At 40.8% G+C, this 17,851-nt stretch overlaps 1 protein-coding gene and 1 non-coding gene across 3 annotated transcripts in view; both read right to left on the bottom strand.

Annotated features, from left to right (window-relative positions):
• The window catches only part of LOC114814718 (glypican-5-like), an 866,559-nt gene that overhangs the window by 76,291 nt on the left and 772,417 nt on the right, over window positions 1-17,851 (bottom strand). The window lies entirely within an intron of this gene.
• Window positions 5,593-5,730, bottom strand: LOC114816663. The gene has a single exon (XR_003764459.1). It is a non-coding gene; the product is annotated as a small nucleolar RNA SNORA7 (small nucleolar RNA).

The raw sequence follows: 17,851 nt of genomic DNA, 5'->3' as shown, positions 1-17,851 counted from the left end.
AAGAACTTTGACTTCACCAATAAGTATCCCACTGTTTGGAGAATCTCTTAAAGATCAGTGCCCACATTCTTTAAGCTTTCCCAAGTTCTTTAAGCATTACTTTTGCCTGTACTCTTGAAGTGGGGCAGAGTCAGGGAAGCAAGAAGGGTCAGATCTTCCTCTTTCCTCCCCCAGTGTCCTGTCATCGGTCCCCGCTCCCCCATCTCCTCCCTCATAGGTACCTGTATCCTCTGGTCTTCCCTCATGGCCCTCCAAGTCCAAGTCCTCCTGTGTCTCGTCACAATCTCCCTGTCTCTTCTCACATCTTGACCCATCACCCAGTCTCCCCTGGATCCCTCCACATCCACGCATCTCCTCCCATGTCTCACTGCACCTCTCTGTCTCCCCCTGTTCCTTGCTTGGACCCAGATGGCCTGAAAAGTTTTCACTATGCACACTTAAAAACAAAAACCCAATCTTGTTTCATTCTGAGTTTCCTGGCCACTTATAATTATGAGACATGAAAATCCTGGGAAATACTGCAGACACCATCAATTCCTTTCAGTAAGTCAATCAGTCAGTCATATTTACTGCAGGGCACTCTACTAAGTGCTTGGGAGAGTACAATATAACAATAAACGGACACATTCCCTATAGCCACAACGAGCTTACAGTATAGATGAGGAGGCAGATATTAATATAAATAAATTCCCCTTCACCAATCATATTTTGTATGGGGGAATCAATCAGAGGAAGTAGCTCAAATGATTGGTATACGTGTCCACCAACCAGATTCTGTCTGGGGGAAACAATTAGAAGACGGGATATGTAAAAGCCTCATAAAGGAATGCCTTTACCTGGTGGAATATGATCAATGGATATCAGCTAGAAGCTATTTTTCTTGTTGTGGGTCGTACTCTATCAAAAGTCAAATTTCTTGTATAACCATGTATAAAAGTGCTGTTGGGGAGTGGGTAGGGAGAGGACTTGATTCTACAGGGGATACAGACTCAAGTGTATGGGTGACACTGTAGGGAGGAAAATAGAATGGGGAGAGGAAAAATTAGTCAGGGAAAGCTTCCTGGAGGAGATGCAATTTTAATAGGGCTTTGAAGATTGGGAGAAGAGTGGACTGTTGGATATGAAAGGGGAAGAAGTTACAGACAGGTGGGAGGGTGCAAGCAAGATGGGGGGTCAGTGGAGAGAGAGATAATGTCTATTGCAGTGACTAGGTTGGTTTTAGAGGTGTGAAGTGGGCGGGCTGCTTTGAGTGTGAATTATTTCTTTGAAAAATGATATTGGTCTAACAACTAGTATAGTGGTAGGCATCCCATAGGGTGAGAGGAAGGGTGGTGGCTCAGTAATGAGCTTTTGTGTAAATGAATTATTGGAATCATATTCTGTGTTCATTTTAAATCCATTTTGTAGGGTTACTTAGTGTTTACTTACTAATGTGAATAGTGCTGTAGACAAATGCAAACCCTTCTTACTAATGAATAACTTATAACTTTTGTCTGTCCAAGAAGTAGAATCAAAGTTACTTCAGAGACTTAGAAGCTGTTAACCTGGAATTCACCTGGTGCCGTTGAGGTTTTATAGCATCTTGGACACCACTTTTACACAAAAGGCTAAGTATACTTGCACTTTTTAAAGTATTTCAGGTTTTCACATTACCTAGAACTGTGGTTCTCTAAAGGATTTTGTGGTGGTCTGAGGGGCAGTATTGGTGCCATGGGGGTGTCTCCTATACAAAAAAAAGCAAAACAAAAGGCCTCCTTTAACTCCACTGCCCCAACTAGCTATCATCAGTCAATCCCTTGGATTCATTTAGTGTTTACTGTGTGCAGAGCACTGTATATAAGAGAGTTAGTAGACACATTCCATGACCTCATTGAGATTACAGTCTAGAGGACTTTAGCATCCCCATCTCCCATGGGCTTGGGGGTCAGAGGACATGAGTTCTAATTCTGACTCGGCCACTTGTCTGCTGTATGACCTTGGGCAAATCACTCAACTTCTCTGTGCTGCAGTTACCTCATCTGTAAAATGAGAATTAAGACTGTAAGCCCCACATGGGACAACTTGATTACCTTGTATCTACCCCAGTGCTTAAAACAGTGCTTGACACATAGTAAGTGCTTAACAAATACCATAATTAATTAATTTCTGTCCAAGCTCGTTGAACAAATTGTTTAAACCACTGCTTACACTTCATATCCTCAAACTCTTTCCTTGACCCTCTACAATCACCCTCTACAATCTGGCTTCTGCCTCTCTAGCCCACTGAAGCTCTGCTCTTATAGGTTACTGATGGCCTTTCTTGTGAAATATAACAGACACTACTCTTTACTACTTCTCTTTAACCTCTCAGTAGCCTTTGACACTGTCAACCGCCACTTCTGGACTGTAAACTTATTGTGGGCAGGGAATGTGTCTGTTTGTTGTTATATTGTACTTTCCCAACCTCTTATAATAGTGCTTTGCACACAGTAAGCATTTGTTAAATAGGATTGAATGAATGCATGAAACTCCAGGATTGAATGAATGTATGAAACTCCATTCATTCAATCGTATTTATTGAGCGCTTACTGTGAGCAGAGCACTGTACTAAGTGCTTGGAAAGTACAATTCGGCAACAGAGACAATCCCTACCAAACCACGAGCTCACAGTCTACAAGGGCGAGACAGACAACAAGACTAAAGAAGTAGATAGGCATCAATAGCATCAAAAGAGATAAATAGAATTATAGACATATATACATCATTACTATTTAACCTTGGTTTCTCTAACTTAATCCTCTCTGTGTTGTCCTCTTGCTTATCTGGCCACTCCTTCTTGGTCTCTTTTGCAAACTGTTCCTCTGCCTCCCACTCTCTGAACATGTCTCACAGGGCTCAGTTCTGGCTCCTTCCATTCTCCATTTACACCCACTCCTTTGTGGAGCTCATCTGCTCCCTCAACTTCAACTATGATCTCCATGTGTATGGCTCCCAAATCCACATTTCCAGCCCCAACGTCTCTCCTTCTCTGCAGTCTCACATTTTCTCCTGCCTTCAGGACATCTCTACTTGGATGTCTCACTCACACCTCAAATGAAACATATTCATAACTTCTTCATCTATCCTCCCAAGTCATCTCCACCCTTCAACTTTCCAATCACTCCTGAAAATAACATCATACCCATCCCATAAACTCACAACCTTGGTATTATCTCTGACTTCTCTCTCTCTCTCTTTCAGTGCCCATATTTCATCCATCTGTTCTGCCTTCACAACATCTCTAGAATCTTCCCCATCCTCTCCAACCAAACTACTATCATGCTGATCTGGGCACTCCTCCTATCTTACCTTGATGACTGCATCAGTCTCCTCATTGACCTCCCTATCTCCAGCCCCTACATCATCTGCAGCCCATATCATTTTTTTCTTAAAAAAAAAAAAAAAAGCCACAATTTGTCTGTCTGCTTCCCCAAAACTGGCCAATGGTTGCTCATTCCTCTACATGATAATAATAATAATACAGAAGCAGCATGGCTCAGTGGAAAGAGCCTGGGTTTGGGAGTCAGAGGTCATGGGTTCGAATCCCCACTCTACCACTTGTCAGCTGTGTGACTGTGGGCAAGTCACTTCACTTCTCTGTGCCTCAGTTACATCATCTGTAAAATGGGGATTAAAACTGTGAGCCCCATGTGGGACAACCTGATCACCTTGTATCTACCCCAGTGCTTAGAACAGTGCTTTGCACATAGTAAGTGCTTAACAAATATCAACATTATTATTATTAATATTTTTGGAGAAGCAGTGTCGCTCAGTGGAAAGAGCACGGGCTTTGGAGTCAGAGGTCATGGGTTCAAATCCCAGCTCTGCCACTTGTAAAATGGGGATTAACACTGTGAGCCTCACGTGGGGCAACCTGATTCCCCTGTGTCTAACCCAGCGCTTAGAACAGTGCTCTGCACATAGTAAGTGCTTAACAAAGACCAACATTATTTAATAATGGTCTTTGTTAAGTGCTTACTATGTGCCAGGCACTGTACTAAGCATAGGAATGGATAAAAGCAAATTGGGTTGGACACAGCCCCTGTCCCACATGGGGCTCACAGTCTCTATTCCCATTTTACAGATGAGGTAACTGAGGAATAGAGAAGTTAAGTGACTTCTCCAAGGTCACACAGCGGACAAGTGGTGGAGGCGGAATTAGAACCCATGACCTTCTCATTCCCAGGCCTCTGCTTTATCCACTATGCCATGCTGCTTCTCCTGCTCACCAGTGACTTTAAAGCACTCAGTCAGTTCTCTCCACCCTCCATCTTACCTGACTGATTTCCTACTAAAATCAAACTCACACCATTTGCTTTTCAAATGTCAACTTTTGCACTGTGCCTCCTGTTTCTCTCTCACTGTCAACGTCTTCATCACACCCTCCCTTTTGCGTGGAACTCCTTCACCTTTTTCATCTTTAAAGCCTTTCTAAAATCACATTTCATTCAGGAATACTCCCCTGAATCATCTATCACTTCTTCATGCTATTTTCCCTCTCTACACATTCATCTTCTATACACTGTAGCCCTCACTTCCCTAAGCACTTAGGTATTAAAGCCCCTCAAGCACTTAGTACAGTGCTTTTCAGATAGTAAGTGCTCAATAAATAAGATTGAATGGTATAGCAGATATTTACATATCTTTAAAATCTGTTGCTCTGCTTATCTATAATTTTTTAAATATCTGCCTTCACTGCTATTTGTTTATATTAATATCTATCTCCCACTCTAAACCTTTGACTCCTTGTGGGCCAAGAACATGTCTACCAACTCTGTGTAATGTACTCTCCTAAGATCTAAGAACAGTGCTCTGCACACAATAAAAGTGCTTGATAAACACCATTAATTGATTGGTTGATGTCAAGCTATTAAATATATCATCTTACCAGTTGAAAAAGTAGCAATTTGACCTGCTATTCATATAAAGCATACTTGCATAAACACACGTCAGCAATTAAAAAATGGTTGTATTTTATTTTATCATCCCCCAATTCCTCTCACAAGCTATACCATTTTGCAAAAAAGGGTAACAGAACTAAATGTGCAGATGGGAGAAAATTGCACTCCCTGTATCTTTAAAGAAGCTGAAGAACCTGTAGCTGTGGATTTTATAGCAAGATTAAGGAGGAAAACTCTGTTACAATCTCTGGGGAAGTGTGCTTTCTAGCAAGGCTGAGAGAGATTTGGGATAGCACTTCTAAAGACAGTTCATTTACATGGAGCTCCAGAAGGTCTACATGCTAAAATCAATCAGTATTTATTGAGTACTTATTGTGTCTGGAGCATTGTACTAAGTCCTTGGGAGAGTAACACAGTTGGTCAACACGCTCTCTGTCCACAGTGAGCTTACAGTCTCTTCTCTTACTGCTGTCGAGTCATTTCCAACCCATAGTGACACATCTCTCCCTGAATGCCCTGCTCGCCATCTGCAATTGTTCTGATAGTGTTTCCATAGAGTTTTCTTGGTAAAAATATGGAAGTGGTTTGCCATTGCCTACTTCCATGTAATAAACTTGAATCTCCGCCCTCAGCTCTCTCCCATGATGCTGCTGCCCAGCACAGGTGAGTTTTGACTTGTGGCATATTGCCTTCTACTTGCTAGCCACTGACCAAGCTAGGAATGGAATCGGGATGCCTCTGCCTGACTCTTCCTCCTATAGCCAAGACTGGTAGAGTACTGAAAACTCTCCAGGTGTGACCTGAGAAGGTCCTAGAGGATAGCTCACAGTCTAGAAAGAGATATAATCACTCTCAGCTAAGTTTTACAAAACCTATCAAAGATACACCAGCCACCCAGAGGGCTTTTGCCTTCTGGCCAGTCATGCCCATTCTCCCTGCTTGCCGTTCCCTAGATCATTACTTCTATGAGATTGGTTTTCCCAAGGTCAGTCCTGTTGGCTGACTGAACTCAGCTCTGCTGGCTGACTGAACTTCCTTCGTCACCCTGGGAGGGCATATGATGCTAAGTGAATGAGTTAAAGGTTAGGAGGAATAATTTGGTGCAATCCCATTTTAAGTGGGGTGTGCACAATGTGTGAAATTTATACCCTCAATTCTCCTATATCCCAAATACAACTGATTGAAAAGGGTTATGTTCTGATGAACCTCGTGTTAAGGAAACTATAATATATTTGTTTATATTAATGTTTGTCTACCCTTCTGGACTCTAAGCTCCTTATGGACAAGGAACCTGTCTACCAACTCTGTCATACTGTGCTCTCACAAATGCTAAATTCAGTGCTCTTTGTACAGTAAACAATAAACATGATTAGTTATTTTATCTCCATTTTAAAGAAGAGGAAACCAAGGACCACAGAATTTAAGTGATTGCCCAAGGTCACATAGCAGGCCAGTGGAGGAACTAGGACTTAAACCCAAGTATCTTGACTCTGTCTATACAACTGTTTCTTCCAACTTAACCTCTTTTAACCGGGCACACATTTCTCAGAAAAATATTCCATAACACTTTTAGTACCATGCTCGGGACACTGAAGGCAATCAATACACACTATTGATGGACTGATTGACTAACAGTGTTGAACCTAAAATGTGTAATGAAAATCTGCATTATGAATTGCTGAATGTATTTGCTTTACTCATCTCCCCACCCTAGTCTTCCCTCTATGCATTTGCATCCGTATCCCCATGCACTTTGATACTCTCCCAAAGAATTCAAACCCATAAACTCAGTTTCTTCCCCTATCTGTAATGTATTTTATCTATTCATTCATTCATTCATTCAGTTGTATTTATTGAGCACTGTACTAAGTGCTATTGCCCCCATTAAACTGTAAGATCTTTACGGGCAGAGACCATGTCTACTAAATGTTTTGTACTTTCCTAAACACTTAGAACAGTGTACTGAGCACTTCTGTGTGCAAAAACCACCACTGATTGATGTTTAGCTGATGTCTGGATTGATATATAATCATATACAGGGGAAGCAGTTTGACTTAGTGGATAGAGCATGGGCCTGGGAGTCAGAAGGACTTGGGTTCTAGTTCCAGCTCTGCCACTTGTCTGCTGTGTGACCATAGGCAAGTCATTTAACTTCTCTGTGCCTCAGTTACCTCATCTGTAAAATGGGGATTAAGAGTATGAGCCTTTTATGGGACAGGGACTGTGTCCAAACTGATTAATAACTTACATCTTCACCAGCACTCAAACAGTGCATGGCACATAGTAAAGTGCTTAACAAATGCCCTAATTATTATGATTATTGTGATGATTATTATTACATATTATTCAATGGGTGCAGGTAATCTTGTCTGTAATCACTGCTTGGTGGCAGGGAAGTTATGATCTAGTTTTTCTCACCTAATGAAACCCCAAAACATAATTTCCCAAAGATCCAAGAAGAAAAAAAAAAAGAGCAGAAATGGCTGTTCCCCCTGAGGAATTTTGGCTAGGGTTTTCAAATTTCAACACAGTTGCTGGGAAACACCATAAGAAAAGTTCACTGAATCCCCCAGTAAAAGAGTATTTATTTATAAAATCTCACAAATTTAATTTTTAGGCCCACGGGTGATTAAAGAAATAGTTTCAGCAAACTTCATTAAAGAAGCCAAATGCCTTCCTAATTTTGGAGGGCATGGCTTGAACTCCTCCTCCACTGCTAACTCTTTGTAGTGAAACTGTCAAAACAGGAGACTGAATAGAAAGAGACAGAACAACTTTCCCTGAAGCAGTATGTACGCATGAGAACCTAAAATTAAAACACAATAGGGAATGAAGCCTGAAGCCAGAATTTACTGTAACTAAATGCCTTGCTGAATAAAGAAGGGAAAATGCAGTTAAATCTGTATCCATGTTTCCAGGAAGTATTATTCCCAGCTCACTTAATGCCACAATTTACCACCCAACAAACTTTCTGGGAAATGTTTCCCAGTGCCAAGTTGCACTGAGCTGTGAATCTCCATCTATCTGAACCCAGAAAAGAAGTAGTCTAGCTAATGGCCCTTGTTTCTTCCAAGAAAACAGCAAGGGAGTAGATTTATGCACTCAGCTTCCAGATTTGGGGGGTGTTCACGACACACTGCTGAGTTGTGCCATTTCTCCTGCTATTGTAACCATAGCACATTTTCTTAGTATGAAGTTAGAGAGCCTCCCAGTGAAGTTAAAATGCCAGTGGTAAGACCAGTGGAATACTCTGGCAGCTAAAGAAACAGAGGCTTGTTTTGAATTTCATGGGCAAGCCAGGGTCTGGCCACAAAAAAAAGTCTGAACCGTTTGTTTTTAGTGCCTTTTTAGAAATGCAATGCATTTTTCATTTCATGCTTGTAGAGTTCACCCAGATGGATGAACTTCATAAGAAAGTTCAAGCATGAAAAGAATCAATCCCAAAGAGATTTTTGGAAAAAGAGTGACCGTTTCAACCTTGCACTTTTGCTTCAGGACCAAAGCTGGTGGCGCAGTTCCCAAAGGTTTCTGAGTTCTCCGGCAGAATAAAGACTTAAGTTACCAGCCTTCCTGTTTCTCTAGGCAGTGCCACAATATAAACAGAGGCTCTTATATCTCATTTGATCGATGAAAAGCAGCATGACGCAACACCTCTAGAAGAGACCTGCATTTTCTGCTTTCATTTCACTGGAGCATTACCTTCATAGTCTAAACACATCTGCTTAAATAGCAGCGTCCTTTAGTAAACACCATCCCAGGACTGAACTAGTACAAGCTGAGAAACATCCGATACGCGTGAATTTATTCAACACAACACAACTAACTCCTTGAACTCAAGGAGCCCTGACAGTCTGCCAAGATCCCTACCCTCAGGGCACAGTACAGAATAAGACAGATGTCCAACAGCTAAAAATGTTCAACCGATTCTAGGTAAAGTACAGAAATGTGTCTGTGCATGAAAGGTTTTTCTGAAATTAGAAAGGTGCTTCGGATGTTTAGGTTTGAAATAGGTTATGCTACTGTTTCAGAAAGTGGAGGTTGCAACCTCCTTAGGCATCCTGAGGAAGTTCTGAAGGGATTATAGAGATCTGAACCACAGACTTTAAATTTTTTCTCATAGGGTCAGTTGGTTGCACCTGAAGGATTTTTTTCTCCTCCTCCTCCTCTTGGAGAATCCACCTGCATTTGTTTTCTCCCAGCCTCTCAAAATCAGCTATCTAATTAATCAGCCACTGTCTCCATTGTTGACTAATCACTGTGGGACTAACTGGATCAGTGAGAAGGTGTCCAGAGCCCAGGACAGGAACAGCATGATCTATTTAGCACCACACAGATCCCTTCTTCAACTAGCATCCCTTCTTAACTGGCTTCTGGAAAGCAGGGCTGAGTGTTAGGAGTGACGGCTGTCCAAAATCATTGACACACCACTCTCCTCTGTAGGCAGAATTATAGTGTTTTTTTTTAATTAGTGCTGACTTGTTCTCTCCATAGCCCATCTTGCTTTCCATCCTGCTACCCTTCCAAACCACAACTCTCTGTAAGCCTCTCTCCTTTCTCTCTGCTTAGCTTCAAACCTTAGTTTCTTAAAGTAGACCTGAAACCGAAAGACTAAAAAATTAGGATTCTCGCCAAATTTAAAAGTGAAGGTTAGGCTTTTATCTTTCCATGACTTATCACTAAGCTCTGTGAGAGCAGAAGCCATGACTTTAAATTTTAGGGTATGTTTGAAACGCACTTAGAAGATTGCTCTGCAGACAAAATGCACTAAGTAAATATGATGATGATGATGATGATGATCACTACATCTCTGTGCTCTTTGATTAGAATGTAAGTTTGCAGTGGACCTAGGGAACACCGTTTGAGAAATATGATACAACACCTTACACCTATTAGACTCTGAATAAACACTGAGGAGCAGAGTGAGATAACTGATGATGTCAAAAATGAGCCAAATTATGACAAGCTGCTTCTTTTTTGTAGCATTTGTTAAGCAATTCCTATGTGCCAGGCACTGAACTAAGCTCTGCAAAAGATAAAGGTTAATCAGTTTGGACACAGCCCATGTCCCCCATGAGGCTCACAATCCTAACCCCCATTTTCCAGATGCAGTATCTGAGGCCCAGAGAAGTTAAGTGACTTGATTAGAACCCAGGTCCTTCTAACTTCAGTCATGTGCTTATCCACTAGGGCACACTGCTTCTCCCCAGCCATGTCTTAGTGGAAAGAACACAGGTTTGGGAGTCAGAGAACATGGGTTCTAATCCCCGTTCTGCTACTTATCTGCTGTGTGACCTTGGGCAAGTCACGTAACTCCTCAGTGCCTCAGTTCCCTCATCTGTAAAATGGGGATTAAAAGTGTGAGCCCCACATGAGACAACCTGATTACCCTGTATCTACCCCAGTGCTTAGAACAGTGCTTGGCACATAATAATTGCTTAACAAATACCATTATTATTATCATTATTATTATTAATAAACATCATGGAGATGTCTAATTCTTATATTTCATTTGATCATGAGGGATCTGGAAATATAGTCTCTGGCATCTTCAGTGAGCCAGGAAGTCAAAAAATTTGGAAAACACCCATCTATTAGATAGCATTGCCAGCTAGTTGACCTTACTTTAATTGGTGTTGAAAGGCAGTAAAAGTATTTACTCCCACCCAAAAAAAATGCAAACCTTTGATTTCACTCTCTTGGGACAATTACTTTAATTCAGTGGATGATCAAGCAGACAAACTCAAAAGAAGTATGTAAAAATAATGACTTTTCCAAATGTTGCATTGTTCAAACAGAGAAAAACTGATGTCAGAGTATGTGTCTGTTTTCTTCCCTCAGGGATTGTAGGTTATATATTTCTGTAGACTAGTATGTGCTAGTTTTATAATATTGCAGAAGATTTATTCATCACTTTATTGGGTAGCCTCAAAAAGCACAGACATAGTTTTTCTGTAATCTCTGTTTGATAGCAGGAATAATTGTAATAGAGTTCTGTGCTATCCTGAATGAAGATCCTTCTTTAAAAATGAAAATGGTGCATCTCAGTCTTGAGCACATCAGAAGTGTCATTTTTTAAAATGTGGGTTGATCCAATAAACCTCAAGGATATTCCAACTATTCTACTGCAGAGGACAGGGTGGGTTATTGTCAAATATGTTTGAGGGTGGAAGAACAAAGGACACACACTACCAATTGTGGATTAGCAAAAATAGTCCACCTTTGTGTCACACAGGAAATGGTGTTCATACCAATGGGTTATATAGATCATTGTTCTCTGTGGTCTAAGAAGCCACTGCTGAAGTGTTATGTATATGCATAAATGTATCTGTAAAGACCTGTGAGTACAAGAGTAGTTTGTCCTCCGATAAATAGCAGAGGCCAGAGTTTTAGGATCCATAACAGTTCCACAGAATCACCAATAAAAACACCCAGAAAGAAAATAGAAGTGGGGAAAAAAAACCTGTGGGGGGGGGGGGAAATGTACCTGACAACTTTTTTCTACTTGAGAGGGAGGACAGAAAATATCCCATTTCACAAAATCTCTCCCTGTTCTTTTTCTCATAATGGAACTGCTGCCTCTCATATGCCCCTAACTACCTGTCAGCCACCTGTAAAGTCTGGCTTGTTCAGAGTGCTCTCTAAATCATGCCCTGATCACTATAATTCTTCTTTCTTACTTCCAACCCCTCTCATCTTTATTTTTGTCATTTCTCAATGGGTCAGATAGAATCAGGTTTAAGAAGACACACAGCTGGAATACATGTCTACCCTACTTAAAACTCACCTCCTTCAAGAGGCCTTCCCAGACTGAGCTCCCCTTCTCCCTCTACTCCCTCTACCGCCCCCCTTCACCTCTCCGCAGCTTAACCCTCTTTTCCCCCCCATTTCCCTCTGCTCCTCCCCCCTCCCTTCACATCCCCTCAGCTCTGTACTCGTCTGCTCAACTGTATATATTTTCATTACCTTATTTATTTTGTTAATGAAATGCACATCGCCTTGATTCTATTTAGTTGCCATTGTTTTTACGAGATGTTCTTCCCCTTGACTCTATTTATTGCCATTGTTCTTGTCTGTCTCCTCCGATTAGACTGTAAGCCCGTCAAACGGCAGGGACTGTCTCTATCTGTTGCCGACTTGTTCATTCCAAGCGCTTAGTACAGTGCTCTGCACATTGTAAGCGCTCAATAAATACTATTGAATGAATGAATGAATGAATGTCTAAATAATATTTGGTCTTAATTGGGTATCACAGATCTATGTAAACTTCTTTAAACCTTTTTTGAATCTATTGACATTCCTGATTTTTCTCTATCAAATAAACTATTATGGTCCTTCTATGCATTAATATTTTTAACTCAGTGCTGTATTCTAGAGGTGATATAAAGATAAGTGATTTTAAAATGCTTTAGGCACCTGATTAAATTATAGAGGCTCGACTGAACCACAACTGTCAGCTCTTTAGAAATAGGAAACAACAACTGTGGTGTATTTTCATTTTAATTTAGCTTTAAATTTATCTTCTCATGATACCTCATTCTTAACTGTCCCATCTCTAGAGAAGCAGCATGGCTTAGTGGAAAGAGCACAGGCTTGGGAGTCAGAGGTCATGGGTTCTAATCACTACTCTGCCATTTGTCAACTTTGTGACCTTGGACAAGTCACTTAATTTTTCTATGTTTCAGTTACCTCATCTGTCAAATGGGGATGAAGACTGTGAGCCCTACGTGGGACAACATGATTACCTTGTATCTTCCCCAGCGCTTAGAACAGTGCTTCGCAAGAAAGTGGTTAACAAATACCAACATTATCATTATTAGTATTACTATCTCTGACCCCAATCTCCCATGCTCTTCCTACCTAGCACTTCTTCCCCTTTCAAATCTGCCAGACTGCAGCTCTCCGTAACATCAGAGCCCTTCTGAAATCCCACCTCTTCTAGGAAGATTTCTCAGAATTTTTTTTTCCTTTTCCCTCAGATTACATTCTCCTAACAATTAGTTCAGCAATTTTATACCCTCAACCTCCGGTCACACTTTTGTATTTATCAATTTACATACTCTACTAAGTTCATCTTCCTCTTAGCTCAATCAATTAATAGCATTTATTGGCTACTCACTATGTGCAGAGCACTGAGGAAACAGCATGACCTCGTGGGAAGAGCATGGCCCTGGGAGTCAGAGGTCATGGGCTCTAATTCTGGCTCTGCCAATTGATAGCTGTGTGACCTTGGGCAAGTCACTTAACTCTTCTGTGCCTCAGTTTCCTCAACTGTAAAATGGGGATTCAATATCTATTCCCCTTCCCACTTAAGACCATGAGCCCCACATGGTACAGGAACTGGGTCCAACCTAATTGACTTGCAGACCCCAGCCCTTATAACAGCATTTGACACATAGTAAGCACTTAACAAGTACCATAAAACAAACAAACAAAACCTTCAACGAGTGCAATATAGCAGGAGGAGCTTACAGTTTAGGTACAGTTCAGGTGTAAATTATTGCATGTCTTTCTCCCCAGTTCCTTACTGATCTCCCTGCCTCAAGGCTTTCCTCTCACCAGTCTATTCTAGATACAGTTGCTTGGATCTTCTTCTTAAAAATTTATTCAGAAGAGATCCATCAGTGGTATTCACTGAGCACTTATTGTGTTCATAGTACTGTACTAAATTCACTTTATTCTTCGAAATCTTACAATGGCTATCTGTTTTTCTCCACATTAAGTAATGTAGCCTAATAGAAAAAGCATATCTCTCCTCCACTTATCTGCCATGTGACACTAGGCCAGTCACTTCACTTCTCTGTGCCTCAGTAATCTCATCTATAAAATGGGGATTAAGACAGTGATGCTTATATGGGACAGGGATTGTGTCCAAACTGATTATCTTGCATCTGCCCTGGTACTTAGTAGAGTGCCTGTACATAGTAAATGCTTAGCAAATACTATAAAATAAAGAATAATTCCTAACTACCTTATTGAAGGCTCAGATCTCTCTCTTTTTCTTTTCTCTTAATGTCAGACACTGTTCTAAGTGCTGGGGTAGCTACAAAGTAAACAGGTTGGACACAGACCAAATCCTACATGGGGCTTAATCTCCATTTTACAGACAAGGTAAATGAGGTATACAGAAGTTAAGTGACTTGCTCAAGGTCACATAGCAGACAAATGTGTGCTCGAACCGGACTAGACCCGAAGTATAACTCATGTCCTGCTGACTCCCAGGCCTGTATTCTATCCACTAAACTACACGACTTCCCCACTCATCCTCTTTTATTTTCTGCTTATACCTCAGTTCTAACATTTTGCTCTTCTGAAGCAAACCATGTAATTGTTCCTTCCTTAGATTATGTCTACATTTATATCATTGCTTATGTCTTTACCTCTCTAAGGGACTGCTTTCCCCTCAAAATCACACCAAAGCATCTCTCGTCTTTTTATAATGTTTTTTCTAAAACCCATCTCCTTCAAGAGGCATTCTCAGACTAGCCCCACTTTTCTGATTGTTACCATTCTGTTTATATTTTAAATACCTGTCTAATTTTGTTTTTGTTATTTTAAACTTTGTTTTTATTCTCGTATGTATACAATTTCTGCCCTCTTCCCTCGCCGTAATGCCGTACGGTTCTCAAGGTCTTTAACTTCTAATAGATATTCCCAATTACTTAAGACAGAGCTGTAGGTACTCAATAAATGCAGCTACTTTCACTAATGATGCCTGATTCCTTCATTAGTGTCTTAACTTCAGGTAATATCTCTTTGAAATGGCCAAACAACACTTGGACATTGCATTAACTCTCTTTGAGAAAATTGCTCCCAAATAATTGGCAATCAAAAATGTCTGAAATACGCTTTAGCGGGAGATTGGGATCACAGCCTATATAGGCAGGCTTAGCAGGGCAATATAATTTTTAGGTCAGACATTGACAGTGTTAAGAATGACTTCCATTTAAAAACATGCCATATCCTGTCAAGCAAGGACTGGGTCTTGTAAAGGTTCTGTTCAGTGACTTAGCCACCACATGCTGGGTATTCAATATTTTAAAAAGAACACTATTGTAATTCTATTATTTTAAAAAAAAAATCAGTTAGGTCATTTAAGGGGACCAGAAAATGACAAAGCATCAATCTTTGTCTCCAAGTACCCGAAGAACAGAAGTAGAAAAGAATCTCAGAGGGGATTCTTTCTCAGTTTTCCCCAGCATCATAAAGCTCTACTCTAAAGCAGAAATGTTCCAGCACTTAAAGCTTCCAGGTTTATAAATGAGGGTCCTAGGCAGCATAAAACATCTGAGGAAATGAAAGGGGTCAAATACTTGATCTTCTCGCAGTATTGCCAAACTAAATAGGCTAACACTCAATGTTCCAAAACAAAATGAAAAAGAAAAATGATCCTCTACTTCTATTCAATGAGACTGGTCTTTTTTTTATGAGAGCCAAGACATTGTTTTTTGTAATGCATATGCCACATGAGTGACTCCTATGATCAAGGCTGAAAGGGGCCTGGGTGGCCTTGAGTTCATCCCCCAAAGTGAGGAGTTTCTCATTTTTGAAAGGCCCCAAGAGAATGAGACCCCACAGCCTCTCCCAGGAACTCTTCACCAGTTTTGCAGTCTTGGTCATCTAACTTGATTCCCTCATGCTGCAAAATAAATTTATCTCCCATCGTTCTGACTTCACTGGAGATAGAATATCCTTTTTTTGTGAATTACTTTTTATACTAAGAGAATGATTCATTATATTTATTATCATATATACTTAGTATACTAATAGAGTTATTAAATTACCCTACATCCTTCTCCTGTCCAGATGGAATAATATAATTTCTGTTCATCTTTCCCCAAAAGGCCTTATTATACCATTGATTAATCTTGGAGTGGTTCTCCATTGAACACTCTCCTTGTTCTCTACATCTATCTTTATCTGAGGAAGCAACATGGGCTAGAGAAAAGAACACTGGCCTTTGAGTTAGAGTGTCTAGGTTCTCATCCTGGTTGTGCCACTTACCTGCCATGTGACATTGGACAAGTCTCGACTTCTCTGTGCCTTATTTTCATCAGCTGCCATATGGAGGTTAGATTCCTGTTAACCCTCCCTCCTAGACTGTAAGCCATTGTGGGACAGAAACTGTTCCCGTTCTGCATGAATCGTATCAAACCCAATGCTTAGTAAAGTGCTTGGCATATAGTAAGCACTTAACAAATACTCGAATATCACAGATATTATTGGAGGGCAGATGAAGATCTAATGCTGAAGAAAATAGGAAGATAATTTCAGATTGGGAATGTTTTCTGAGTAATAGTAATAGTGACTAGCTGATACCTGTGATCCACTAAATAGTAGTATAGTAAAAGTAGTAATATTTACCAAGCATTTGTTGTGGGCAGAGCACTGTGCTGAATGCTGGGAAAGAGTACCCAGGTGAGAATTAGAAATTGACTCTTTCCCTCATGAGGCTAACTTAACCCACCTTTATTTTCTCTCCCCTGTCATTTGTCTTTCGTTGTCTACCTATCTTTCATCATCTGGATTTGCCTTTCCTCTCCCCACTCTCCCTCTCCTCTCCCTGACAGCCTCCCTGGTTGGCCCTGGCCTCTCTTTCCTGGCTACTCCTCTCTCTTCATTCAATCGTATTTACTGAGCGCTTACTGTGTACAGAGCACTGTACTAAGCACTTGGAAGGTCCCCCTAGCTCTAATGGGTTCCATTCTCCACTCTAGAGGCCTCAATTCTAGTTCCCATTGCTCTAATCTCTCTCTCTCCATGTGTATTTCCACATCCATTCAGCGGTCCCCCGGCCTCCACACGTGGGAAGACAAAAGCCTTCCAAACATGATCTGTCTTTTATTCATATGATAAGATTGAACCCGATTCTCCTGGAACCTAACCATAGCCTAATTTAGCACCATGGTTAAGGCTTGCCACCAGGCAGGGAATTGGGCAGGTTGGGATGAGGAGTAACTCTTTTATGCCACTGAGAGACTTTTTAGTGCATTCCTGAAATATATGTTTCATTTATGCAAAAAAATCTTGTGAGTGAGCTGAGAGAGTTCAAACTGCTTCTCAAATTTGTAATTTGCTGGAGGCAGTAATTTAGTAATTTAGTTACAGGAAGCAGCATGGTGCAGTGAATAGAGCACGGGCCTGGTAGTCGGTCGGTCATGAGTTCTAATTCCAGCTCTGCCACTTGTCTGCTCTGTGATCTTGGGAGAATCACTTCACTTCTCTGGGCTCGGTTACCTCATCTGTTAAATGGGGATTGAGAATGTATCTTGGGAGAATCACTTCACTTCTCTGGGCCTCAGTTACCTCATCTGTTAAATGGGGATTGAGACTGTGAGCCCCATGTAGGACAGGGGCTGTGTCCAACCCGGTAAATATCACAATTTAGGACTTTGGGGAGAATTAGGCCCGTAGTAGCAACAACAGCAATTTATATAAATAACAGGAATTATCATCATCACACAAACTACATACTTGGTCACTAAATGTGGATACCATCTTCCACGGAACTAGCCAGTATCAAGTATTCAACAAACTGAGGTTGGACAAGTTCCTGATTGGTTTCAGAGAGTTACTTCTCTTTCTGAAGTACCTAATTTCCCAGCAGGGAACAAAATTGGGTCCTGGAAAATTGGGCTCAATAATATCTTACTGTCTCTGTTCCAAAGAATTCCAAGAGCTTGTACATTTTTCTTATTATGATTATTAATAACTGCTGTATGGTGAACTGAAAAAAATGGGGGGGTTATAAACAGGGAGAAAAGAAATGCTTTAAAAACACAGTGAATTGTCTGAATGAAACCTTAGACAATGGGACATAGTTGTGGACAGCTCAAAGACAATAGCAAAAGACAATAATTAGAATGAGGTGGTTCCCAAAGCAGAGACATCAAGAACATCAGGATACTAAGCAGAACTGAAAAGAGTTTAAAAGG

Source organism: Ornithorhynchus anatinus, chromosome 1, assembly GCF_004115215.2.
Source record: "Ornithorhynchus anatinus isolate Pmale09 chromosome 1, mOrnAna1.pri.v4, whole genome shotgun sequence".
Taxonomy (NCBI): domain Eukaryota; kingdom Metazoa; phylum Chordata; class Mammalia; order Monotremata; family Ornithorhynchidae; genus Ornithorhynchus; species Ornithorhynchus anatinus.
The sequence above is the reverse complement of the archived record's forward strand: the minus strand, read 5'-3'. Positions and strand labels throughout refer to the sequence as shown.